Raw genomic sequence first — 11,779 nt, forward strand, 5'->3', positions numbered from 1 at the left:
GGTCAGCCAGCCAGGAGACTGGATAAATGTGTCTTGGGAAAGAGGCATCTGGCGGGGGGGGGGGGGGTGGGAGTCCTGAGTTGGCCATCAACCTCTCTGTGGGGAGGGGTAGCTTGTATGTTAGATGCTTGATCACTGCTTAAGTACAGAGACCCCTGAAAATGCTGATTGTTTTGATGCGCTTGTTTGAGAAACTGCATAGTGCATCGCAGCAAAGAAAGGAAATGGATGACTTCTATGTTGAGTTGGTTTCTACTGTAGGCAGTTCAGCCCAATTAGAGACTGAAGCTCCAGTTAGAAAGTTGGCAGAAAGCCGAGTTAGAGAAGGATGTTATCCAGAGTTATCCTCTACTCAGCTAACTTTGGGGCTAGCAGACAAGGTAGGTGGGAGAGCAGGATAAGAAGTGGAGACCTTTCCACAGCTAGGAGGACACAAACTGCCATGGCTTAAAGTTTGAGTGCTTGTGACAAAGCCTGATTGAGACATTAAGAGGTGGAATCACTGGGAAATTGAGAACAAAGTGGAGAATGTTGTGATTGACAAAGAAACAGATGAAGTTTTAAAATACCAACTGCCATTGAAGCTTTCTTACCCAAAATTTAGTGTACAGTTTCCATAAGATTATTCATCAAGGGTAAATACAAATCTTAAAAGTCTTCTCCAATTAGTTAAAATCTTTATGCGTCTGATTTCTTGGGTCCATCTCACAGGTCAACCAGTGGTCACATCCTCTCAATGACTTTCTCCAACAGCTCACTAAGCAGGGATTCTGCATGTAATGTAGCTTGGGAAATTAGGGCTTTAAATGGTTGGTTGGCTGAAATATGGACCAAAAGATGGCCCACCTTATGTGAATTGGAAATGTCCCATCTCCCTTGGTTTAATGTAGAGGAAGGAGTTGAGAGGCTTAGAGAGATTGGACTGTTAGAGTGGATTTGTCATTTAAGATGTACTCATCCATACTGGGAGGGTCCAGAAGACATACCTTTCACTAATACTTTGAGAAATAATTTTGTGAGTGGAACCCTAGCATCCCTAAAGAGCTCTGTAATTGCTCTTCTCTGTAGGCCAGACCTTGCAGTGGGAGCCACAGCCACTCAGTTGGAAAACCTAAAGGCAATGGGAGTAATTGGATCCTGGGATGGCAGGGGCCAAGTGGTGGCACTCAAACACCAAAGGGAAGGTGGGTGTGGTTATTGTAATGGGCAATAGAGTCAAAGCAGCAAGATTTTTCTGATTCATGCAGACTTATGGCATTGGCTAGTTATTGGGTGTTCTAAACAGTGAAATAAATAGGGAACCTACTAGATTCTTACTTGATCTGTATAAACAGAAAAGTTTTAGGTCACGTGAATAAAGTCTAACTCAAATCCTAAAAACCAAGAGTCACAGTTTCTCAATAAATTCCCACACTTGAGACAGTTTGCAGGCCCAGAACCCTTTGAATGAAGGGGAGGCCAGTTCGCTTGAGGAAAAACCCCAATGCCCTATTGAGAATTTATACTGTTACTCTATTGTACAAAAGGACAGCCTTTTACCAAGGTAACTGTACATTAAGGAAATAATCAGACCTTTCAAGGACTACTGGACAGTGGATTTGAACCAACACTGATTCTAGGAGACCTGAAACATCTCTGCAGCCCTGCAGTCAGAGTATGGGCTTATGGATGTCAGGTGATCAATGGAGTTTTAGCTCAGGTCTATCTCACAGGGAGTCCAGTGGGTCCTCAAACCCATTCTGTGATTATTTTTCAGTTTGAGAATGTATAACTGGAATAGACACACATAACAGCTGGCAGAATCCCCATATTGGTTTCCTGATCTGTGGAGTGAGAGCTATTAATGGTGGGAAAGACCAAGTAGAAGCCATTAGAACAGCCTCTACCTAGGAAAATAATAAATCAAAAATACTTCAATAATAAATTTAAGAAAAACCCACATTCCTGGAGGGATTGCAGAGATCAGTGCCACCATTGAGGATTTGAAAGATGCTGGAGTGGTGATTTCTACATCCCCCTTCAACTCTTCTATTTGGTCTATGCGGAAGACAGGTGGGGAATGACAATGGATTATTTTAAGCCTAATTAGGTAGTGACTGCAGTTGCAAGTGGTGTACCAGATGTGGTTTTATTGCTTGAGCAAATTAACAGATTATGTGGTACATGGTATGCACCTATTGATTTGGCAGATGCACTTTTTTTCTCCATACCTGTCCACAAGGCCCAACAGAAGCAGTCTGTTTTTAGCTGGCAAGACCAGCAATATACCTTCACTGTCCTACTTCAGGGGTGTATCAGCTGTCTAGCTCTATGTCGTGATTTAGTTTACAGGGAATATGATTGCCTTTCCCTTCCACAGGATGTCACACTGTTTTATTGTATTGATGACATTATGCTGATTGGACCTAGTGAGTGAGAATTAGTAACTAATACAGACTTATTGGTGATACAGTTGTGTGTCAGAGGGTGGGAAATAAATTGAACTAAAATTCAGGGGTCTTCTATCTGAAATTTCTAGGGATCCAGGGGTGTGGGCCACCAACGTTGAGACCTCTAAGGTGAAGGATAGATTGTATTTGGTCACTTTTACAACCAAGAAAGAGGCACAGTGCCTAGTGGGCCTCTTTGAATTTTGGAAGGAACATATTCTTCATTTGGGTGTGTTACTCCAGTCTGTTTACTGAGTGACCTGGAAAGTTGCTAGCTTTGACTGAAATCCAGAACAAGAGAAGGCTCTGCAGCAGTCCAGGCTGCTGAGCAAGGTGTACTGCACTTGGGCCATGTGATCCAGAAGATCCAGTGGTGCTTGAAGTGTTAGTGACAGAGATGGTGTTTGAAGACTTTGGTAGACTTCTATAGGTGAATTGCAGTGTAGTCCTTTAGGATTTTGGAGCAAGAGCCTGCCATCATCTGGAAATAACTATCCTTTTGAGAAACTGCTCTAGGCCTGCTACTGGGCCTGAGACTGACCATGGGCTTGACCATGGGCCACCAAGTTACCATGTGACCTGAGCTGCCTTTCATGAACTGAGTGTTGTCTGACCCAGCAAGCCTTAAAGCTGGGCATGCAAAACAACACTCCATCATCAATTGGAAGCAGTATATATGTGATCAGGCCCAAATGGGCGCTAAAGACACAAGTTACATGAAGAAGTGGCCCAAATGCCCATGGTCCCCACTCCTGCTACACTGCATTCTCCCTCCCAGCCTGCCATCTATTGCTCCATGTGGGAGTTCCTTACAATCAATTGGCAGGAAGAAAAGACTTGGGCCTGGCTTACAGATGGTTCTACATGGTTTGCAGGTACCACTCAAAAGTGGACAGCTGCAGCACTGTGGCCCCTCTCTGGGATATCCCTGAATGACACTGATGAAGGGAAATCCTTCTAGGGGGCAGAAGTTCAGGTAGTACCTCTGAATGTTCACTTATGTTGGAAAGACATATGACCAGATGTGTGATTATATACCAGTTCATGGGCCAATGGTCAGGGACTTGGAAAGAACATGATTAAAAAATTGGTGACAAAAGAAATTTGGGGAAGAGTGGATAGACCTCTCTGAATGGGAAAAAGATGTGAAGATATTTCTATCCTGTGTGAATGCTCACCAAAGGTTTGGTTACCTCACCAGAGGAATATTTGAATGATCAAGTGGGTAGGATGGCCCCTTCTGTGGGTACCATTCACCTCTTTTACCAGCCACTTCTGTCATTGCCCAGTGGACTCATGAACAAAATGGCCATGGTGGCAGGATGGTAGTTATACATAAGCTCAGCCACATGGACTTCCACTTACCAAGCCCAACATGGCTATGGCCAACACTGAGTGTGCCATCTGCAACAGTAGAGACCAAAAAACTGAGCCCTTGATATGGTATCATTCCCTGGTATAATCAGCCAGCTACCTGGTGGCAGGTTGATTACATTAGACTGCTCCCATCATGGAGGGGGCAGCATTTGTCCTTACTAGGATAGACATACTAGATACAGATTTGCCTACCCTGTATGCCATGCTTCCTCCAAAACTTACCATCTGTGGACTTAAGGAATGCCTTATCCACCATTGTGGTATTACACAGAGCATTGCCTGTAGATTGAGGAACTCACTTCACAGCAAAAGAAGTATGACAATGGGCTCATGCTTAAGGAATTCACTGGTCTTACTATATGCCCTATCACCTTGAAGCAACCTGCTTAATTTAACAATGGAATGACCTTTTTAAGATTTAGTTATAGTACCAGCTAGGTGGCAATACCTTGCAGGCCCAAGGCAAGGTTCTCCAGAAAATTGTATACGTTCTGAATAAGTGTCCAATATATGGTGCTCTTTTTCCAATAGCCAGGATTCACAGGTCCAGGAATCAAGGGGTAGAAATGAAAGTGCACCACTCACTATTATCACAGTGACAAACTATCAAAATTTTTGCTTCCTGTTCTCATGGTATTATGTTCTAATGGCCTAGAGGTCTTGGTGCCAGATGGAGAAAAGCTTCTATTGGGAGACACAACAATGATTCCATTGAGCTGGAAGTTAAGACAGCCCCCCGGCCACTTTGGGCCCCTCATACCTCTGAATCAACAGGCAAAGGAGTTATGGCATTGCCTGGGGTGATTGTTCCTGATTATCGAGGGGAAATTGGATTACTGCTACACAATGGAATTTAGGAAAAGTATGTCTGGAATACAGTCGGTCTCTTAGGATGTCTCTTAGTATTACCGTGCCTTGTGATTAAAGTCAATGGAAGGCAGAGGATCATAGGGGAAGAGAGGAAAAAATGAAACACAGTGAAACCAGAGAGGGAGACAAACCATAAGAGACTCTTAATCTCAGGAAACAAACTGAGGGTTGCTGGAGTGGAGGTGGGTGGGAGGATGGACTGGCTAGGTGGTGGACATTAAGGAGGGCATGTGATGTGGTGAGTGCTGTGTATTGTGTAAGACTGAAGAATCACAGACCTGTACCCCTGAAACAAATAATACATTATATGTTAATAAAACCCCACAAATTAAAGAAGGTTACTTAAAGCCCAATATTTAGATAAAGTTTAAAATCATGTGAGAAACAGTAGTAAGTCTGGTGAATTTTAATATACTGTTCGTAGATGCAGTCATTCTACAGTACAAGTATTAAAATATGTATGAAGCTGATAAAAAAATTCAGGATAGAATAGTGGTTACTTCTGGGGAGGAAGGATAGAGGGAGGGAATGATATCAGAACACACGGGGCTTCGTTTTTATATGCAATTTTTTTTTGGTTAAAGAATGGATTTGAGGCAAACAAGGAAAAGTTAAAATTTAATAAGGCTAGTTGGTGGATGTGTGGGATTTTTTGCTGTCTTCTTCTGAATTTTCTGATTACGTTATATTCTGTATGCATATTGTTGTAAACATTGGTAATAAATATTATTTCATAAAAAAAATAAAGTCAATGGAAAACTACAACAAACCAATCCAGGCAGGACTACTAACGGCCCACACCCTTCAGGAATGAAAGGGTTACCACCGTGCCAGATAAAGAACAATGACCAGCTGAGGTAGGTGTTCATTGAAGGCAAAAGGAATACAGAATGGGTATTAGAAGAAGGTAGTTATAAATACCACCTACAACCACATGACCAGTTACAGAAATGAGGACTGTAATTCTCTTGAATATTTCCTCATTTTGTCATAAATACGTTTGTGTACATATATACACGTAAATTAAGCAAATATCTTTGTTTCTTATTCCCTTGTCATGAATTGACCTTACATCAGTTTTTAAGTATTGCTAATTTTACATCATAGTATTTAAGTTACAGGTTATCAGAAGGGTAAACACCACTCAAGGACTCTACCTCATCTTCTGGAGAAGGGATTAATACATTTTCAGTTATATGCAGGAGAGCGGTATCATGTTAGGTAGAATTATGTATGACCTTGTTATTGTCTTTATTTGGAGATTAAGTATAGTTTAAGGAGATACGTATTGGTGCCAGGTTGACAGGTGGTGGACTTACGTTAGTTTTATATATCTTGACTGGGCTACAGGATACTCAGTTGGTAAAACATTATTTCTGAGTGTGTCTATGAGGATGTTTCCAGAGTAATTAACATTTGAATTGGTAGACTGAGTAAAGACCACCCTCACTAATGTGGGTGGGCATCATCCAATCCATTGAGGGCCTAAATAGAACAGTCAGAGGAAGGGCAAATTTACTCTTTGCTTGAGTTGGAACATCCTTCTTTCCTTGTAGATTGGCACCTCTGGCTCTTGGGCCTTTAGACTCAGACCAGAACTTACACCATTGGCCCCTCATTTCTCAGGCTCTTGGATTCAGACTGAATTACACCACCAGCTTTCCTAGTTCTCCAGCTTGCAAATGGCAGATCTTGGGATTTCTTGGCCTCCATAATCACATGAGCTAATTTGTATAGTAAGTCCCCTCATCTATATAGCTGTATCTATATCTGTGGCTCTATATCAGTCCATCCATCCTATTGGTTCTGTTTCTCTGGAGAACCCTGACTAATACAATACAGAATCTAAAACAGTCAAATTCATAACAGAGAATAGAATGGTTGTTGCCAGGGGCTGGGGTGAAGGGGAATGGGGAGATGGGAAAAGGGTACAAAGTTTCAGTTATGTGTGATAAATAAGTCCTAGAGATCTAATGTATAGCGTAATGACTAGTTAGAAATACTGTATTATAAACTTGAGATTTGCTAAGAGGTGTTCTCACCACATGGATATGGTAATTAACTTGACTGTAGTGGTCATTTCACAATGTAAACATTTATCAAAACATCACATTGTATACCTTAAATATATACAATTTTTATTTGTCAGTTATGCCTTATTAAACCTGAAACAAACAAGGATAAAAACATCCAGGTCAGAAGGAAAGAAGTAAAACTATATTTACTTCCAGAAGACATAATTTTCTATATAAGAAAGCCTAAGGAATCTACACACACAAAACTATTAGAACTAATAAATGATTCAGAAACATTGCAGGATACAAGATCAATATAAAAATCAGTTATATTTCTATATACTAGCAATTAACAATCCAAAAATGAATTAAATAAAATAATTTTATTTACAATAGCATCAAAAAGAAGTATTAGGAATAAGCAAGGAAATACATGGCTTGTACATTGAAAATTACAAAACATTGGATGAAATTAAATAAATGGAAAGATATTTATGTTTATAGATCAGAGGGTTTAATATTGTTAAGATGGTAATTGAAAACTTTACCCAAAATGGTCTACAGATTCAATGTAATCTCTACCAGAATTTCAGATGCCTGTTTTTCCCTAACATTGGCAATCTGATCTTAAAATTCATATGGAAATTCAAGGAACCCATAAGAGCTAAAAAAATCTTGAAAAAGAGCAACAAAGTTGGAGGACTCATTTCCCTGTTTCATAATTTACTACAAAGCTACTGTAATCAGAGCAGTGTGATACTGTCATGAAGATAGTTATATAGATCAGTGGAGTATAATTGAGAGTCCAGAAATAAACCAGTATGTCTTTTGATTTTCAATAAAGATGCCAAGACAATTCAATGGAAAAAGAACAGTCTTGTCAACAAATCTTGCTGGGAAAAGTATACCCCTGTCTCACACTATATATGTAAATTAACTCAGTGTATCCAAGACCTGTATGTAAGAACTGGACCTGTAAAATTATTACAAGAAGGCATAGGTGTTTTTGTATTTTTTTGGTAAATACCCAGTAGTGCATTTACTGGATTGTAGGGTAGTTTTATTTTTAAATTTTTGAGGAAGCTTCATACTGTTTTCCACAGTGGCTGCACCAGTTTGCGTTCCCACCAGCAGTGCAAGAGGTTTCCTTTTTCTCCACATCCTCACCAACATTTGTTTCTTGTGTTTTTGATTTTAGCCATTCTGACAGGTATGAGGTGATATTTCATTGTAGTTTTGATTTACATTCCCCTGATGGTGAAATAGGTGGTGGGGATTAAGGAGTGCACTTGTGATGAGCACTGGGTGATGTATGGAATTGTTGAATCACTATATTGTACACATGAAACTAATATAACACTGTATATTAACTATACTGGAATTAAAATAAAAATTTTAAAAAGTCATAAGTGCACATCTTCTTGTACTTAAATTAGGTCATGGCTTTTTAGATATGATACCTAAAGGAAAAACAACAAAAGAAAATATAAATTATGCTTTACCAAAATTAAAAGAATTTCTTTGCTTCAAATGACACTATTTAATAAAATGAAATTTTATTAAAAATTTGTTTTCAATAAAATGAAAAGCAAATCCACCAAAAGGAGAAAATATTTGCATTATATGTCTGATTAGGGTCTAGTATCTAGAATGTGTGAACTCTTAACATTCATTTAAGAGTTCTTTCAACTCAAAAAGACATACAACCCAGGGCACCTGGTGGCTTAGTCAGTTAAGTGTCCGACACTCGATTTTGGCTCAGGTCTTGATCTCAGGGTCGTGAGTTCAAGCTCTGCATTGGGCTCCATGCTGGGTGTGGAGACTACATTTAAAAAAAGGGCCTACAATCCAACTGAAAAATGGACAAAGGATTTGAGTAGACATTTCTCCAAAGAAGACATATAAATGACCAATAAGCACTTGAAAAGATGCTCACCATCATCAGTTAGAGAAATACAAGTCAAAACAACAATGAGATTCCACTTCACACACAGCAGTATGTCTATAATAAAAAAGATAGGGGCTCCTGGGTGACTCAGTCAGGTAAGCATCTGACTCTTGATCTCAGCTCAGCTCTCGATCTCAGGATTGTGAGTTCAAGCCCTGTGTTGGGCTCCATGGGGTTGTGGAGCCTACTTAAAAAAAAAAAAGACAGACAATAACAAATGATGAAGACATGGATAAATTGGAATCCTCATACATTGCTAGTAGGAATGGAAAACGGTGCAGTTGCTACGTGAAACAAAACATCAAAAAGTTAAGCACTGAATTAACATAGAGGAATTCCACTCCTAGGTGTATACCCAAGAGGATTGAAAACACGTTCACACAAAAAATTATACATGTGTTCATAGACGCATTCCTGATAATAGCCAAAAATGTCAATTAATGGATAAACAAATGTGACATTTCCATACAATGGAATATTATTCAGACATTCAAAGTAGTGAAGTACTGATATATGATATAACATGAATGAACATTAACATTATGCTACATGAAAAAAAAGTCACAAAAGACCATATACTTTATAGTTTCATTTCTATGAAATGCCCATAATAGGCAAAAACATAGATAGAAAGTAGATTATTGGTTGCATAGGAATATAGTGGGGAGCATGGTGAGCAGGAGAATACCAGTCACTATAGACTTTCTTTTTTTTTTAATTTTTTTTATTATGTTACTCACCATACAATACATCATTAGTTTTTGATGCAATGATCCATGATTCATTGTTTTCGAATAACACCCAGTGCTCCATGCAGTACATGCCCTCCTTAATACCCATCACTGAGATAACCGAACCTCCCACCCCCCTCCCCTCTAAAACCCTCAGTTTGTTTCCCAGAGTCCATAGTCTCTCATGGTTCATCTCTCCCTCCGATTTCCCCCCCTTCATTTTTCCCTTCCTTCTCCTAATGTCCTCCATGCTATTCCTTAGGTTCCACAAATAAGTGAAACCATATGATAATTGACTTTCTCTGCTTGACTTATTTCACTTAGCATAATCTCCAGTCCCTTCCATGTTGATGTAAAAGTTGGGTATTCATCCTTTCTGATGGCTGAGTAATATTCCATTGTATATATGGACCACATCTTCTTTATCCATTCGTCTGTTGAAGGGCATCTCAGCTCTCCACAGTTTGGCTATTGCGGACATTGCTGCTATGAACATTGGGGTGCATATGGCCCTTCTTTTCACTACGTCTGTGTCTTTGGGGTAAATACCCAGGAGTGCAATTGCTGGGTCATAGGGTAGCTCTATTTTTAATTTTTTGAGGCACCTCCACACTGTTTTCCAAAGTGGCTGTACCAACTTGCATTCCCACCAATAGTGAAAGAGGGTTCCCCTTTCTCCACAACCTCTCCAACATTTGTTATTTCTTGCCTTATCAATTTTTGCCATTCTAACTGGTGTAAGGTGGTATCTCAATGCGGTTTTGATTTGAATTTCCCTGATGGCTAATGATGAACATTTTTTCATGTGTCCTTTAGCCATTTGTATGTCTTCTTCAGAGAAGTGTCTTTTCATATCTTCTGCCCATTTTTTGACTTGATTACTTGTTTTTTGGGTGTTGAGTTTGAGAAGTTCTTTATAGATCTTGGATACCAGCCCTTCATCTGTAGTGTCATTTGCAAATATCTTCTCCCATTCTGTGGGTTGCCTCTTTGTTTTGTTGACCATTTCCTTTGCTGTACAGAAGCTTTTTCTCTTGATGAAGTCCCAAAAGGTCATTTTTGCTTTTGTTTCACTAGCCTTTGGAGATGGTATAGACTTTCTTTTAAAAGAGATGAATATGTTTTAAAATTAATTGTGGTAATAGTTGCACAACTCTGTAAACATACTAATTCACAAATGCACACTTTATGAGTTTGGATTTTATGGTATCTAAATTATATCAATAAAATATTCCTGTAACAGGAACCCCAGGACCATATCACTTCACTGGTGAATTTTACTCATCATTTAAAGAAGAATTAACATCAATTTTATATAAACTCTTCGAAAAATAGAGGAACAGCTTCAGCTTTATTCTATGAGACCAGTATTACCTTGATGCCAAAAGTTGCCAAACACTTCACAAAATATGTAAAAGTCCAAAACAATATCCCTTATGAATATAGATGTAAAAATATGCATCAAAATAACAGTTCCCGTCTATTCCTAGTTTACTATGACTTTAAAAAATAGCTTTATTGAAATTCACATATAAGTGTTTTCTCAAGAATTGATAGTTTTTTTTCTTTAGCCTGTTACTATAATGAATTACATTGATATTTAAATATTGAACAAACCTTACATAGTTGGAAGAAACTGGTCCTGGTATCTAATTATTTTATACATTTTTGGTTTCCGATTTGTTATTTTGTTGAGTATTTTTAAACTACATGAGAGATATTTGTAATTTTTTTTGTGTATGTAGTATAACCACATGATGGAATATTATTCAGCCATAAAAAATAATCCTGAATTGATATATGCTACATGGTTGAAGCTTAAAAACATTATGTTAAGCAAAACAAGTCAGTCTTAAAAGATTGTGATTTCATATGATTCAATTCATATAAAATATCCTGATTAGGGAAATCTATAGGCAGAGAAGATTAGTAGTTGCTTAGGGTTTGGAAAGATGAGGGTAGCTAAATTGTACAGGGTTCCTTTTTGAGGTGATGAAAATGTTCCAAAATTGACTGTGGTGCTAGTTGTCCATATCTGTAAATATAGTAAAAGCCACTGAGTTGTACACTTTAAATGGGTAAATTGTGTGGCGTGTGAATTATAACTCAATAAATCTGTTCTAAAAAAGAATAGACTCCTGGGTAGTGTCATCAGCAAGATAGCAGAATAGGAAGCCCTAGAACCTCCTCCCCCCCCAAAAAAACACCAACTTAACTACAGTACATGGACCAATTGCCTTTGTAAGAAATCAAGACACCAATTAAGAGGTTCCAGCACTCCAGGTGAGCATGAAGCCCACGGCATCAAAGCCTGGTAGAAAAATTCGTGGTACTCACTCACTAGAGCCCCTCCTCCCAGCACAGTAGGCATGACTGAGAGAAAACTCCCAAACCCCTACTTCTCCATTG

General features: G+C 38.8%; 1 protein-coding gene across 1 annotated transcript in view; it reads left to right on the forward strand.

Moving 5' to 3' along the window:
- LOC118522285 (tRNA wybutosine-synthesizing protein 2 homolog) overlaps positions 1-11,470 on the forward strand; it is a 52,248-nt gene extending 40,778 nt beyond the window's left edge. The window contains exon 7 of the mRNA XM_078065111.1: positions 10,614-11,470. The gene's annotated coding sequence lies outside the window, so the exon portion shown is untranslated. The remainder of the gene's footprint in view (positions 1-10,613) is intronic.
- Positions 11,471-11,779: the final 309 nt, after the last annotated feature.

Source organism: Halichoerus grypus, chromosome X (genome assembly GCF_964656455.1).
Source record: "Halichoerus grypus chromosome X, mHalGry1.hap1.1, whole genome shotgun sequence".
Lineage (NCBI taxonomy): Eukaryota > Metazoa > Chordata > Mammalia > Carnivora > Phocidae > Halichoerus > Halichoerus grypus.